The sequence below is a fragment of the Ischnura elegans genome, chromosome 11 (assembly GCF_921293095.1).
Source record: "Ischnura elegans chromosome 11, ioIscEleg1.1, whole genome shotgun sequence".
Lineage (NCBI taxonomy): Eukaryota > Metazoa > Arthropoda > Insecta > Odonata > Coenagrionidae > Ischnura > Ischnura elegans.
The window spans coordinates 45,145,344-45,159,295 of NC_060256.1; the positions used below are offsets into that span (position 1 = coordinate 45,145,344).

At 40.2% G+C, this 13,952-nt stretch overlaps 1 protein-coding gene across 1 annotated transcript in view; it reads right to left on the reverse strand.

The window, feature by feature from the left end:
* Positions 1 to 13,952, reverse strand: part of LOC124167628 (facilitated trehalose transporter Tret1-2 homolog) — a 551,764-nt gene that overhangs the window by 413,921 nt on the left and 123,891 nt on the right. The window lies entirely within an intron of this gene.

The following is a 13,952-nucleotide window of genomic DNA, read 5'->3' on the forward strand; positions in this document are numbered from 1 at the left end:
CAACATACTACGGTAGATGAGATCATATAAATAAAATAAGAGAGATAGACTGTAAAACAGATAGATTCAGAATGCCTATTTTTCCACGATCGATAAATACTATGACGGCAGCCTTAGAACTCACAAATAGATTGGATGAGTTGTAGTGTAGCCTACTAACTTATGTATACCTTAATGCATTTTTCTAAATTTTCTTGCTATTTTTAATAGCATGTTTTATGTGTTCGAAGTTTATTGGAAGATTACCTTAATCAGTAGTTGGCCTTTGCATGAAGGTGGTAGTTACTATTTGTTATTATGCATAGCGTTTTTTTGGCGTGCATGTGGGAATCCTTTTGCATGCTTCATTCTGGTGATTGATCACCCCCTGCCATATACCCTATAGGTGGCTCGCAGAATATTTTGTAGATGCACATGGAAATATAAAATCCATGGCATCGGAAAACAAAATTATTTTGCTGCTTGGCCGTTTGGTCGCCCCTAGCTACGTCGCCCAGGGCAGTCACCCGGGTTGCCCGGCCCTTAAGCCGGCCCCGAGTTTCATCCCATAGGTCGAAGAACAGGACATGGAGCAACATCCTCGGAGGAATAACAACGCAGTAAACACAGGAGCTAGTGCAATATCGTGGTGACTAAGGCGGACGCATCCGTAATCCTTTATGGCGAGTAGGAAAGATTTTGCTTTGAAGTTCACTCGCGGCTCTGGAATGTGGACTGCTTACGGAACGCATTAAGTTTGAAACATGGGATGCACTACAGAATAAATAGCACCTCATTAAGGAAATATTACATTACGGGGCGTTCACCCAAGTAAACAAGAAGGTGGAAAACGACAGTTAACTTTAAGATGGTCGTTGAGGTTCACACGAAGATTTGCTTTTCGTGATGAATACATGTACACTCAATAGATCAATTCTACGAGAAAAAGACTCGGTGCTTCAATCCACATCTACATTTTACTCAGAAAATCACCCTCAGAGGTGTTTGGCAGGGGGTGAACCATTACATACTTGCACCAGAGGATTTAAATTTATTTTCGAGAATATGCACTACGAAATATGAGCACTACGTATGAAATATAAGCTATGGCATTATTCTATATCCTACTAACGAAGAAAATCTGCCTATAAATCTATAAAATGCAAAAAATACTAATAGAAATACTAAGAAATACTTAATACGCTTAACTTGCCTAATAAGATTAATGTCAGTTTCATCATCGATCCTCTATGGCAACCTCTGTAAACGGCCAGCGACTGCATCATTTTCGTTCAATTGGGAATCCCCAGAGAAAATACAAAATTTGTTGAAACTGGACAAGTAAAATTAAAGTCATCATCATTATTCAACAATCATAAGATTGGTTAAACACGGCTCTCCATTGCCCTCTCCTATCCGCTAACCTTTTCATAGCGACGTATTTCTTCTCTTTTACATCCTTTAGAACCTGTGCTTTAACTCATTCGGGACCATCTGTTGCCCTTCTTCCCGTCCACATGTCCGTCTACGATTGTTTTCATCAGGCTATCATGCCTCATAATGTGACCAACTAAGATGCCCTGCCTTCTGTTTGAGGTTTTTGGAAGATTTCTCTTTTCTCCCATTCTTCCCAGAATTTTCTCATTACTTACTCGGTCGACCCGTATTATCTTCAGATTCGGTAGCACCACATTCCGAATGCTTCCACTCTTAATATCCCTGCTGCTCTCAACGTCCAATCCCCGCTTCCATCGAGAAACATACTCTAAATGTAGCATCTGACGAATTTTTTCCTTACTTCTATTATATACTCGTATTCTCAGCCGTATTTGTTTAAAAATGAAAGTATTTGCAGAATATTGCAAGTGATTTTTATCGACTGATAATTAGAGAGCCTTTTAGTCACCTTATCACCGTTACTATGAACGTCACTATAGTAGTTTCATCGTAAAATTGTCAATCCTAGAGTTAGCGGCAGTTTTAATGAAAGAGGTTACCCCACAGGGACCGTGGATGTTGTCCCTCACCCTACGACTCTCATTCCGCGCCTCGTACCTTGGAGATGAAAGTCTCGGGAGGAGAATATTGTCATTCCAGTCTCGCAAAAGAGGTGAATTAAGCCGAGGAAATAAAATCCCCCCCTTCGCGGCAGGGATGGCTTGTTTGATGAGATACGAAGGAGATGAAATGCGACTAATTTAAAATGAGAAAAAGGTTTCTTTCTCTTCCATACTCCCTATCTATGCAATCTGTTTATTTCTTGGCAGGGTGAGATGAACCCTTTTTTGGCGCTATACATCCGAGGGCAGTCATCCGTGAAACCCTGATTGTGGATAGTAATATATATCCCATGGTCACAAAAACTCATTTTTCTGTTCGGGTGATGTCTTCTCGGGAATTCCCCCGGGTGAATCCCCCCTTTCTACATAATCTGTTTATTTCTTAGAGGGTTGAATGGGATTCGGCACAGAAAGGCTTAATCCGTGAACTGAATGAAATACAAAGTAAAGCTACCTTTCCATTTCAGCAAGGCAGAGATGTGAGGAGGGAATATGGATGGCGTTTCGATGATGAAACTGATGAATCTTATTAGGAAAGTTAAAGCGTATTCAAGGGGAACTAGGCTGGTGTGGTGGCTAGAGTGTTGGATTCCCCCCCGTGGGCTCGGGTTCAAATCCCGGCGGTGGCAGAGAATTTTTCAGAAACTGCCCGACCCCTGCTTGAATGTTGTGTGGAGGACATTTCAAGCGCAACACTCCGTCCGTCGGATGGGACGTTAAGCCGTGGATCCCCTTGGTGCCTTTCGTTAAGAGCAGGCTAATGCCGACTCCGGGTGTCTCTCCACCCTTCCTTACCTACCCCTTACTTCATGGCGCAAATGACTTAAGCTGTCGGTCGCCTCCTTCAAAAACCATACCATACCCGTATTACGCATGCTCTAGTTTCATAGGACTCTTGCCCTACCAGGGGCGCAGCTAGGAATTAAGGCTAGGGGGGGTTTCAGGTGCAAATAACACTGGGGTGCCTGGGGTACTATGCCCTCCAGGGGAAGCGGTAGTTGCCGGGGCCCTCCGCCAGAAAAAAATTAAGATAAATGGGTCAAAATGTTGAGTTTTACGGCCTTCTGAGGGATATTTTGTTAATCCTCACACTATTCTAAAAGCAATATTAATCCAATTGAGCATAAAAATTTCTCTGAGCTCCGGGGGGGGGGGTTTATCCCCCAAAACCCGCCCTCGCTGCGCCACTGTGCCCTACGACACTATGCCATGATCACACCGCGAAAATAAAACGCTAGAATCCATCAAAAATGCAGAACCTCTCAGTAGACAGCTAAATCAGCTGGGAACTTGAGCTACAATCAAAGTCCGCGAAATTTCAGCGTGGCCTAGCGTAGAACTATTGCAATGTAGCGAACTGTTTTTCGTTGTGAGGTTTCAGTCTCAAAGAACTTGGTCAGGAAGGACGTTCAGGCCAGATGTGTTCTGCAGCACGACTGGTGTGGAATTACCCCGTGCCACGCACCCTGGTAGTGGCTTTCACGGTATGCCGTAGATGTAGATGAGATCATACCTAGAGCCCCCACTCCTTTCATACCAAAGATAAAAGGCTTCACGCCACATAAATTAGGAAGGTTGTTTTCGACCGTGTCCGAGATGACTCTCTTAAAGACACAGGCGAGTGCCCCCCCCCCCCTCCTTTCCCCTTCCTCGAATACACTCCCCCCACCTCCTCCTCCAGCATCCACTTCTTCCGCTGAGGAACCCCGTTCAATTTAGCCCGCACTCACTTCAACGCAGTTTTTTTTTCTTTTTATCCCGAGCGCATCTCCACGGAAACCATCTCTTCTTCCTTCTCATTTCTTCCTCTTTGAGTCCCTTCTACCCCATGACCTCCTTTCCAAAATCCTTTCTCGTGTTCACACCAGCCTACGTCGCGTCAGGTACGTGCGACTTCCGAAGCGACTTTTGACTCGTGATTCTCGACCATTCCTCGTCATTTCGGGCACTATAACACCCATTTCAACAATTGTATCTACACACTACCCCGCAAGCTGTATCTAAGACGCAGGGCAGTGGGTGTTAGCAGGGGCGCAGCTAGGATTTACGGCTAGGGGGGGGCTGTTTAGGTGCAACTTATACCGGGGTGTGTGGGGGTATGGAATACCCACCAGGATTAGTGGTAGGTGCGAGATTAATAAATTGCGGAATTTTAAGATAAATTGTTCAAAATGGTGAGCTTTACGGCTTTCTGAGGGATATTTTATTAATCCTTACACTATTCTAATAGTAATATCAATCCAATAAATTAAAATGGATTCACTTAAAAATTTCTCTGAGCTCTGGGGGGGTTTTATCCCCCAAAACCTCGCTGCGCCACTGGGTGTTAGGACACTAGCCGTTCACGAATGAAAAGGAAGTGCCCTAACGAAATTATACCTAGCATTTCATAAGGCTCTTCAAAGGAAGAAGATGAAAGACCGAAACCAATCGCCACATCCATACTTCCCTATGTGTCTAAGGTGTCCGGGAAATTTTCAAGAATCCTCCAAATACATAGTATTGACACCGTCTTCCGACCATGCTCTAAACTCAGAGATCTACTTGTCAAAGCCAAGGATCCTTGTGGTTTCAAAACTCCAGGATTCTATCAAATTCCTTGCGAGTGTGGGCAGGTGCACGTTGGGGAAATGGGGAGAACCATTAATACCAGGATCAAAGAAGCAGTGGAGTCAGTGCCTCTTGAGGCACCTTAGGCTCTGCCAACCGATCCATTAGAACATGCCATTGAATCCGATCATATGGTGAAGTGGGACGAAGTAAAAATTCTATGCTGTGACACTAACTTCTGGGAAAGATTGATTAAGGAATCCATCGAGATCCGGCTGACAAATAACACCCTCAACCATGACGCCAGGTATTCACTAAGTAATGTATGGAAACCGGCAAATAGGTAAATAAGATTGGCTGCCTCCCGGCCAATCAAGAAAGACCTTCCAACCGATGAAGACTATATAAGCTGGCAAACTTCATCCTCTCACCATTAGCCCTGAGGATGGAACACGACTCGTGTTCCGAAACGTCGGCAGAATGGAGAGAGACCACCCGGCTGGAAGCCCGAATAGCCTTTCTCGGAGTCCTTTATTGTTCGGGAGAACCTAACCGTTCGGTAAAATATCTTTTTTCATACATCGTTTCTGGCGGACCTGGAAATGTATTGGGGTTCTTTTATGATGTTCTCCGTGTCGCTCTTAAATGCTACTGAAATGCGTATTTACTATGAATAATTATTTTTTAAATAAAATTGTAGAAGGGAATTTAAAATAAAATTGTTTGGTCTTAACCTACACATACATACTACCCCGCAAGCCGCCTCAATAGGCGTGTGGCAGGGGGTGTTAGGATACCAGCCGTTCACACATAATAAGGAAATGCTCTAACGAAAGTTATTTAAGTCGCTGATTGTTTGGGTGGAAAACGTATTCCCATACCTATCCGTTCGGCAAAATATCTTCTCTTAATTTATCGCCCAAGGAAGACAAAATTTTCCGATCTAGAGATAGTGAGGTGTTTTGTTAAAATTCATTATCAATCCTCTGTATATGATATTATGTTCTTACTATTATGTATGAAAAACAAAAATATTTTCATCACTGTTCAAAAGATGAAACAGTGATGTTCGAGGAGCCTTTGCTAATTAACCCTTAGAGTACCAGTAAGTGAATAAAAGTTATAGAATTCCTAATCGTCAAGTGAATTAAAAAGTACCGTCAATTTTCCACAAATTCTTAAATTTTAATTCACGATTGGTTTCCATATAATCAGATAATATGGTACAAAATGTACTGAAACCAGTCGTGAAGTTAAGCTTAAGCATTATTGTAAATTGCCAGTAACTTTTACTTATACGATAGCATGACCTCAGATTATGACTGAAACAACACTCTTTATCCTGGTCGCAAACGTTAACTCCATATGACAAATAGGAAAATCTAATTAAAAGACAAAAATAACTGACACCGTTGCGTGAGAAGTAAGTAGGCGCATTGAAAACATAATTTTGCAGCGTTAATTCACAATAAAGAAGCAGTATACAGTAACTTTTAAGTTTCTGCGAAGGATGAGGAGAGGGTGCCACGTTAATAACAAGAGATGAGATCATATGGGGCATTCCGAGAGGCACAACCACCCGCAGGGGATTATAATAGAAGTGAAGCCAGAGGAGTGGAATCACTGAATAAGCGGGAGAGAAATAAAAGAAGGAGCTAAAGGAAGATATGATGCAAGGCTAAGTGGCGACTTTAAAAGAGGGAGATGTCGGGAGAAAAAATTACCCAAGGGTGCAGAGTTATTCATCTTCATTCATTAAACCAGAATGGGCCAGGATGCAATAATTTATTTTTAACCCACCACCAAAAGCATCTCCGTACAGACGATAAAGTTCATACAGCGAGCAAAAAGTCAGAGAATACGCAAAAAAATTTTAAATAGCTATCTCAACGAGCTTTTTTTAAAGGAAGACTTAGATCAAGTTTTTTATATAGAAAAATCAATCAGCAAAACATTTGATTAATGGATAAGAGAGAAGATAATTTTCCACAAATTTATTCAGCAAGGCGCGACAGGTCATTCTCAAGTACAAGTAGCCTTTGTACATGAGAATGATTTGATGGTCAAAACGCGTCGTGCTTTGTTAAATTCATTTGTGGAGAGTTGCCATCTCTCTTATTCATTAATCGGGATGTAATTCCACTATACCTAGCCTGCCTCAGTAACTGCTAAGCGAAACACCTAATGTTGATGATTATAAAAGGAATTATTTATTTTAGTTAATCTTATTCTACAAATATAAGAAAATATAGCACAGATGAGCAGCACTTAAGAAGAGCAGCGACTGGGTCACAGCAACTGAAGTGTCGGTCTTGACTTGGTATGGTCATTGGTCATAAAAAAGACGGATAAAATGAAATAAAATATGCTCTTTTAAAGATAAAATATCTCTTAGAATTAGAATTGACAAGTAAGAAGGCAAATGAAAATATTTATCAAGAGCCGTATGAACTATTAAAAATTCTCTTAAATCAAGTTCACGATTATTTCCTGTTTTTTTTACAATTGATTGGTTGAGTATTTACTTTCAAATTTTCTTTATAAATTAAATCAGAATTGCCGGGACGCAATAATTTATTTTTAGCCTACCATCAAAAGCAACTCCGTACTCACGATGAAGTTCATACAGCTATCAAAATTTCCGGTAATAGGCATGATTTTTTTAAAGCTGCGTTAACAAGCTTTCATAGGACGACTGAATACAAGTTTTGCTCTAGAAAATTCAATCAGCGAAAAATCAAGTACTGATCACTATGAAAGGAATAATTTATTTTATCTAATCTTTTTCCACAATGAAGAAAACGTGACAAATACATGATCACAGAAAATAACGGATTTCTTTTTTAATTTCTTGAATTTGGAGATTTCGATTTTCAATTTATTAATTATGTTGGCAAACATGCCCATGAAGCGTGATAAATCTCTCAGCTGCATTCTTTGCTTTGTCTGTATCAGCCACAAAGGCTAAACGCGTTTTTTATGAGCTTGGCTATTTTCGTTTGCTAAAGAAATGAAAAAAGACTTTTTATGAAATTTTGAGCTAAGTTCCATAAAGTGCAAAAAAATGAGTGAAATGCTAACAAAAGGCCAATAGTGAGTCTGCTACAAGTAAAAAGAAGAATTCACGAATGGCATACGCGTGTTCAAGATGGACTTGAAGACGATGAAAATGGCGGACGCCCCAGCATATCAACAACCGATGAAAACGTGGAAAAAGCGAAAGAAACGGTTATACAACTGTTTGCGAAGTGGCTATAAACTGGTTGTGAAATTGGGACTACTTGAAAGCGACAGCATTAATACAAATAAATGAATATTTATTTTTAAAAAAACTAAAGTTCCCATTATTTTCTGATCACACCTCGAACTACATGCAGCATCCTTATATCTCCCTAAAGTGGCGTACGGTACCTCACTAAAGTGTGGAAAGTGAGTCCCAAATAGGGTGTAGGGAGATAACAAGAGCTTATGAAGAATTGATGAGGTGTTATGGATCTGGCTTCCGCTGTTTAAGGTGGGAGGAAGAGGCACCTAGATTGATGCTACAGATCCCCTTGAAATCAGATTAACGCTTAACTGATGAAAAGAGCAAATCCCTCCGTCGTGATGCATAAACCTTCACGGAGAGCACGGACTGGTTGGTTTCGAAGATTGATTACTTACCCCCGTGGGGCTCATAGTGCACCGACCGCCGTGAAATAGGCAAATAGCTCCTGGAATAGGGTGTGCTACGGAAAAGCGGGATATTATTACGTTAGATGGGTGCATCCGCGGATCTTTTTTATGCCACCTGACTTACCTACAATCGGCGATAGAGCTTTAGGCATCGCTTGGTGCGTTTGGTAAACAATGAGAGAAATATGGCCTTAAGGCTTGTCACAAAATGACCGTACCAAAAGCTACTCCCCCAGAATTAATACCATTCATAGTTTTGATTGAAACTGTAAGAAATTTAATCTGCCCAGAAACTTTTGCGGTACGATTAGATGCAAATGCAATTGCAGATCACCTATTAATAACACTTCTAAGGAATACAGGTCCATCAATGTCATATTAAATTTTATCAATTCTTTTAATTACTCAAATTTCATTATTAGTCCTATAATCAGAAGTTTTGCTACTTCGTTAATCATTGCGAGCATTGAATTTGAAGCTAATAATTCAAGTAGACAGCAAAAAAATAGAGAGAATGAAGCATTTCAACTAATAAGGTAGCCCTTTAGAGGGAAATAGAATACATCAGTAAGACCGTCAGGAAGAAATTTACCTGAGTAATGGACAAGATTATGAAAAGGAAAGAGGAATGAGTGGATTTTTATGTGAGAGTTTAAAAAAAAGGCTTATGAAGAGCTCTGTATAGAATGTAGCGCTAAACGGTATGGAAACACGGACGATGAGGAAGGAAGTTGAGAAAAAACGGGATACGTTACATGTCTGCAGGAGAATGAATGGATTACACATTACTGGCGCATTTTAAGAGAACATTAGAAATTGTACGCCGATATAAGTTTTTCAAACTCTTTGATCCTTGCTTCATAAACTTTTTGCAACCAATTTTTACTCTATCGCTCTCATTACCATGGCCATGACATCTCTTATGGATGCCAAGGCAAAAAAGATTAGGTGTGGCATATATAAAGGTTGAATTTTACTACTATTAATTCCAAACGTGTAAATCCGTTTTAAATAATAACGTAATATAAAATACACATAAAAACAGACATTAAACACATGCATAAAAATAGCTGTAACATCAAAGTAAAAGAATGCATGGTTACGTTACTGCTGTAACATAAATCTATAACATTTCTACTTGAGGGCTTCACAGTCATGTACAGTTCCAAGCAGTAAAAGTAAATTTTAAAAAAATTGTAAATTTATATTATGAAACAGAACTAAAAAACTTACTATAATATGTATTTAAAAAACAGATGAAATTAGTTTCATAATCGTAGGTTAGCTGTGAATTTAACTGAAAATAAATAATTCGATTACTGCTCTAGCATAAACTTGAAATGCACAACGTGAATGATATTTTGAATTCATAATCGTAGATTAGCTGTGAATTAAAGTGAAAATAAATAATTAGATTACTGCACCAGCATAAAGTTGAAATGCACAACGTTGATGATAATTTGAATACATATTAAATAAAGCCAAAAATAAAAAAAGATTTTTAGTGCATGAGAATTTTAAACAACTCGTATTTAAGTTGGCGCGGATACCACGAACGCCAATGTGGGTGGTTAAAAAATCATGATAAAAAATAGTTTTTAAAACTGCTATTTTATTCACTCATAAATAAAAAATGAAAGTCTGAAAATTATATTATTTACCTAGTTATCCGGCTGTATTCATCATTTGTAACGAGGGAAGATGAGGCTTTAAGACATGAATACATCTTGGGATACAAGAGCCAATTACCTGATCAATGAAGGCCTATATACAACCTCCAACCTCTCACTAGAGAGTGAGTGTCGCACGAACACATGAAGATGGTGATTTCATCCTTTTTGGCCTCTAATTTCCACTGGGCGGCGATGAATATCAAGACGGTATGTAAAATGCCTCAGGACACCAAGGTGGCATTTCTGAGCGACAAAGGTGAATTTGCCCGACGGAAAAGATCAAAGAGATGCATTTTAAGCGTAATTAGGCAGGTAGGGACGGGAGAACTGAAAGTCAAGGGCGGCCTGACATCGCGTGGCCTAAATAAGGCGGGAGAGAGACGGGCTTTCGGTGATAAAACCCTAACGTTTTCTCTCATTTAAATAAGGTCGCTATTTCCCTTCCGAATCAACCTTTTAACCTCCCGGTAAAACAAACAGAGGCTTTCAAATGAAAGGAGAAGTGATTTTCCCTGCAACATCACTTTAACAGGCCACATCAGTCCCGCTCGGTTGGCTTTTTTCGTGACTTATTGCTTGTATGAAATAGTTCATTGAATGGCTCATCATGTAATTTCGCATAGGGTCTTTAAGACTCTACATCAGTTAAAACAATTTAGACACCTTATCCCCGTCCCGCTTCGCAAAAAATTAGTTGACACTCTTATTTTCCCTCATGTAAATTATTACTTTGTAGTATCTTCTGACCTTACAAATGAACTACTTTGATAATGGTTGCATGTTGGTAATGGTTCACCCCCTGCCAAACACATCTTTAGGTGGTTTGCAGGATAATATGCAGATGTAGATGTAAAACGTATGCAATGATTATATAGGGAATAATCGTGAGTGAGAGTGTCGTACCTTAAAGGAGTAACCCGCAAGAGCACTTTAAGTGCGATAATTCCACTGACAATGACAAAAAAATATTTTTCTAGGCCGGGATTCAAACCCAAGTCTCACGGACTTGGGTCAGATATTCTACCACTCGAACTATCATGAATCCATTGGGATATGTGAAGGAGACGCCTGCCAACGTTTTACTGAATGTCAAAAATTTTAATATCATCTCAATTTCTTTCGTATGTGAAATTTCTTTTTTCGAGAAACGGGCAAAATTTTGAGAGAGGTCTATTCTATATATTAGTTAAAGTACAATGCGATGAATTAAGTAATGAACACTTTTCGGACTCTGCACTGGGTGAGTGACTTCACTGATGCCGACGCTTCAAGTAGCAACTAAAATCTGTTCACTTTATGCTTGCGGGAGAGCTTTCGTGAGATCCTGGACACTTTCGGAGAGCTTCAACGTTGCCAAATGTTCATAGCCACCCTTTTTTGTCAATGAAAATGTGTGAGTCATTAGTGGCCACATGTATTTTGGGCCTGGCGTCGAGATAATATACCTACTCATTTGAAAGGGATTTAGGATAATTCCTTCAAAGAAGTCTGCTAACACGCTGAATATGGTAACGTTGGTGAAAGGCATACTAAGGCGAGGTTTGGCAACACTGCCAGCGGATTCACGACGCTAACACTATGGAGGTCTGTGAGAGACTGAATTTTGAAGCGCTAGGCCACGCCTGCTGTCTTTTTATTGGCGAAGGGAAAGTCACGTGTCGAAAAACTTTCCTTCCTATCATCCTCACTCGCTTTAGGCATGCCCGCTCACCCTCAAGCACAAAGTGAATAGATTCTAGACTTCGGGTGCGTCTAGGAACAAATCCTCAGGGTCGCCATTTTAGGGAACAAAAAGAAGGAATACGAAAGGGTTGAAGAGGGATGGGATGATAAAAAAGGAAACAACAAGGATTCCTAGCCCACTTTTCTGATTTTTTCGGATATGTTCCCCTTTTTCTTATTTTTTCCAGACCGGCTCCATTCATCCGCTTGCTTTGCTGTCCACTCGTCTTGCTCCCGTCAAACTCCAACTCCACCCACTTAACCTTTGACCTCCTCATCTCCATCTCATTTCGAGCTATATTCCAACCCTTTCTGTTCTTTCCTCAACCAACACGCTACCTCCCCATGCACCCAACAAAAACTTCTGAGACTACTTCACACTGACGGCCTAAAACCTTCCCTAAGACCAGTAACTATATAATAATAATAATAAAGTATGCAAAATACATATTTAGCGATAAAATCATAACAGACGATAAAGGTAGAAAATATTTTCTGATACCAGAAAAAATGCAACACAACTTAGCTGGCTTTAGGATACCGAGACCCAATGGCGGATCTAGAATATAGACAACACTGCCGGGTCACTGCCGGGACCCCATGTTATGAATATCAACTCGAAAATATTTTGTATTTAAAAGAGTTCATAAAAATTATAGTACCATTTGTCGAGCCAAAGAGATAAAATACAACACAATTACAATACTCAATCTTATTCCAAATACATGCATCAAACTGAAAAAGGATGTGATAATTTCAACTTGCCAAAATACGAGAAAATTTAATGGAGTAGTTAAAGAAATAAAAGTAAAAATAATAGCGATAATATTTTCCAAAAATCCACCAATTATTTCGGCAAGTTTACCGATCACGTCGATAAACTTAAACTGTTGTTTTACCACCAAATAATTAGCCACCGAGATATTACTCGACTGCCTGTAAAAAAAAGTAAGAAACCCGAGTTTGAGGAACTCTATCGCCTAAACGAGGCAATCAATTTCAATGCAACAAAGAGCATACGAAAGAGAATTTATACCTACGCTGGATCATTTACTGAAAAAAACTCCCCGCCATAGTATTTCCTGTACTTAGTTTTTTGGAAGTAAGAAAATATTTGCGTTGTTTACAACAAATGTATTAATATTCGTATAAACAATTTGTTTTCTGAAAATTGTCAGTAATAGATCTGGCTTTATCATAGCAAAATTCCAAGTTATCGGAACGAAAACTACGGGAATACCAAGCGCTCAAAGTTGGACGACTTCATTTTACGTGCAATAAGAAACGGGTTCTTATTTTAGAAAAAATTAAGTGCAGGAAATACTATGGCGCGGATTTTTTTCTTCAGTAATTGATCCAACGTAGAAATAAATTCTCTTTCTCATGCGTTTTGTTGCATTGAAATTGATTGTCTCGTTTAGACGATAGACCTCCTCAAACTCGGGTGTCTTGCTTTTTTTACAGACAGTAGAGACTGCGCGGGATGATGCTGCATCATAATGCGCAGCGGCACGTGGTACGAAACAGCCTCCATTCATTGATTTCGGGATAGCAGGACCGTGAGCTCGTTTCACGTGCCAAACAGAGTTCCCCCTCCCAAGGGATCGACGCTTACCCTCCCTCCACCCCCACCCCACCATCAAACCACCGCATGCACGTTACCCCACCCCCACTCTTCCCTCTTTTACATACCCCCTTCCCCTCGTCCCATATACACTCCGCTCTTATCCCTCGACCCAACCCTCGTAGAGAGAGTCGCCTGTGTGTGTGTGTTTGGAGTCTATATTAAATTTCCTGCTCTCGGCTCCTCTACCTGGAGGAAAATCTCTCGTTTTTTACTCTCTATTCCGCCGCACGTTAGTTTGCGTCTGGCGTTCTGTAAGCGAGAGATGAGCGATAGCGGATTTTGCCTTAGTTAGGGTAGGTTGTTTCGCTCGCTCGGCTTTTCACGGTCGGGGATCCCAGCGAAACTTTTCAACGGGAAATGCCGCGAAACGAAGGAATGTATAGGGTATTGCGTTCCACCACGGGCAAAGCCGAGAAGATCGCTGCACTGTTCCCTTTAGGAAGACACAACTACTTGCTTCGCTATAAATATTTTTTTCGTGGATCTTTCACCGGGTTTTTCATGGCTAGGGATCATTGATTTTGGCTGAAGTGACGTTTCACGATATCATTATTGCTTAAAGTTTTTGCATTCGTACACATCATTCTTATAGTGAAAAAAATGATAAATTACTCCACCAGTGCTAATATTTATCGGCAAAAACTACAACCAATATGGGATGGAAAA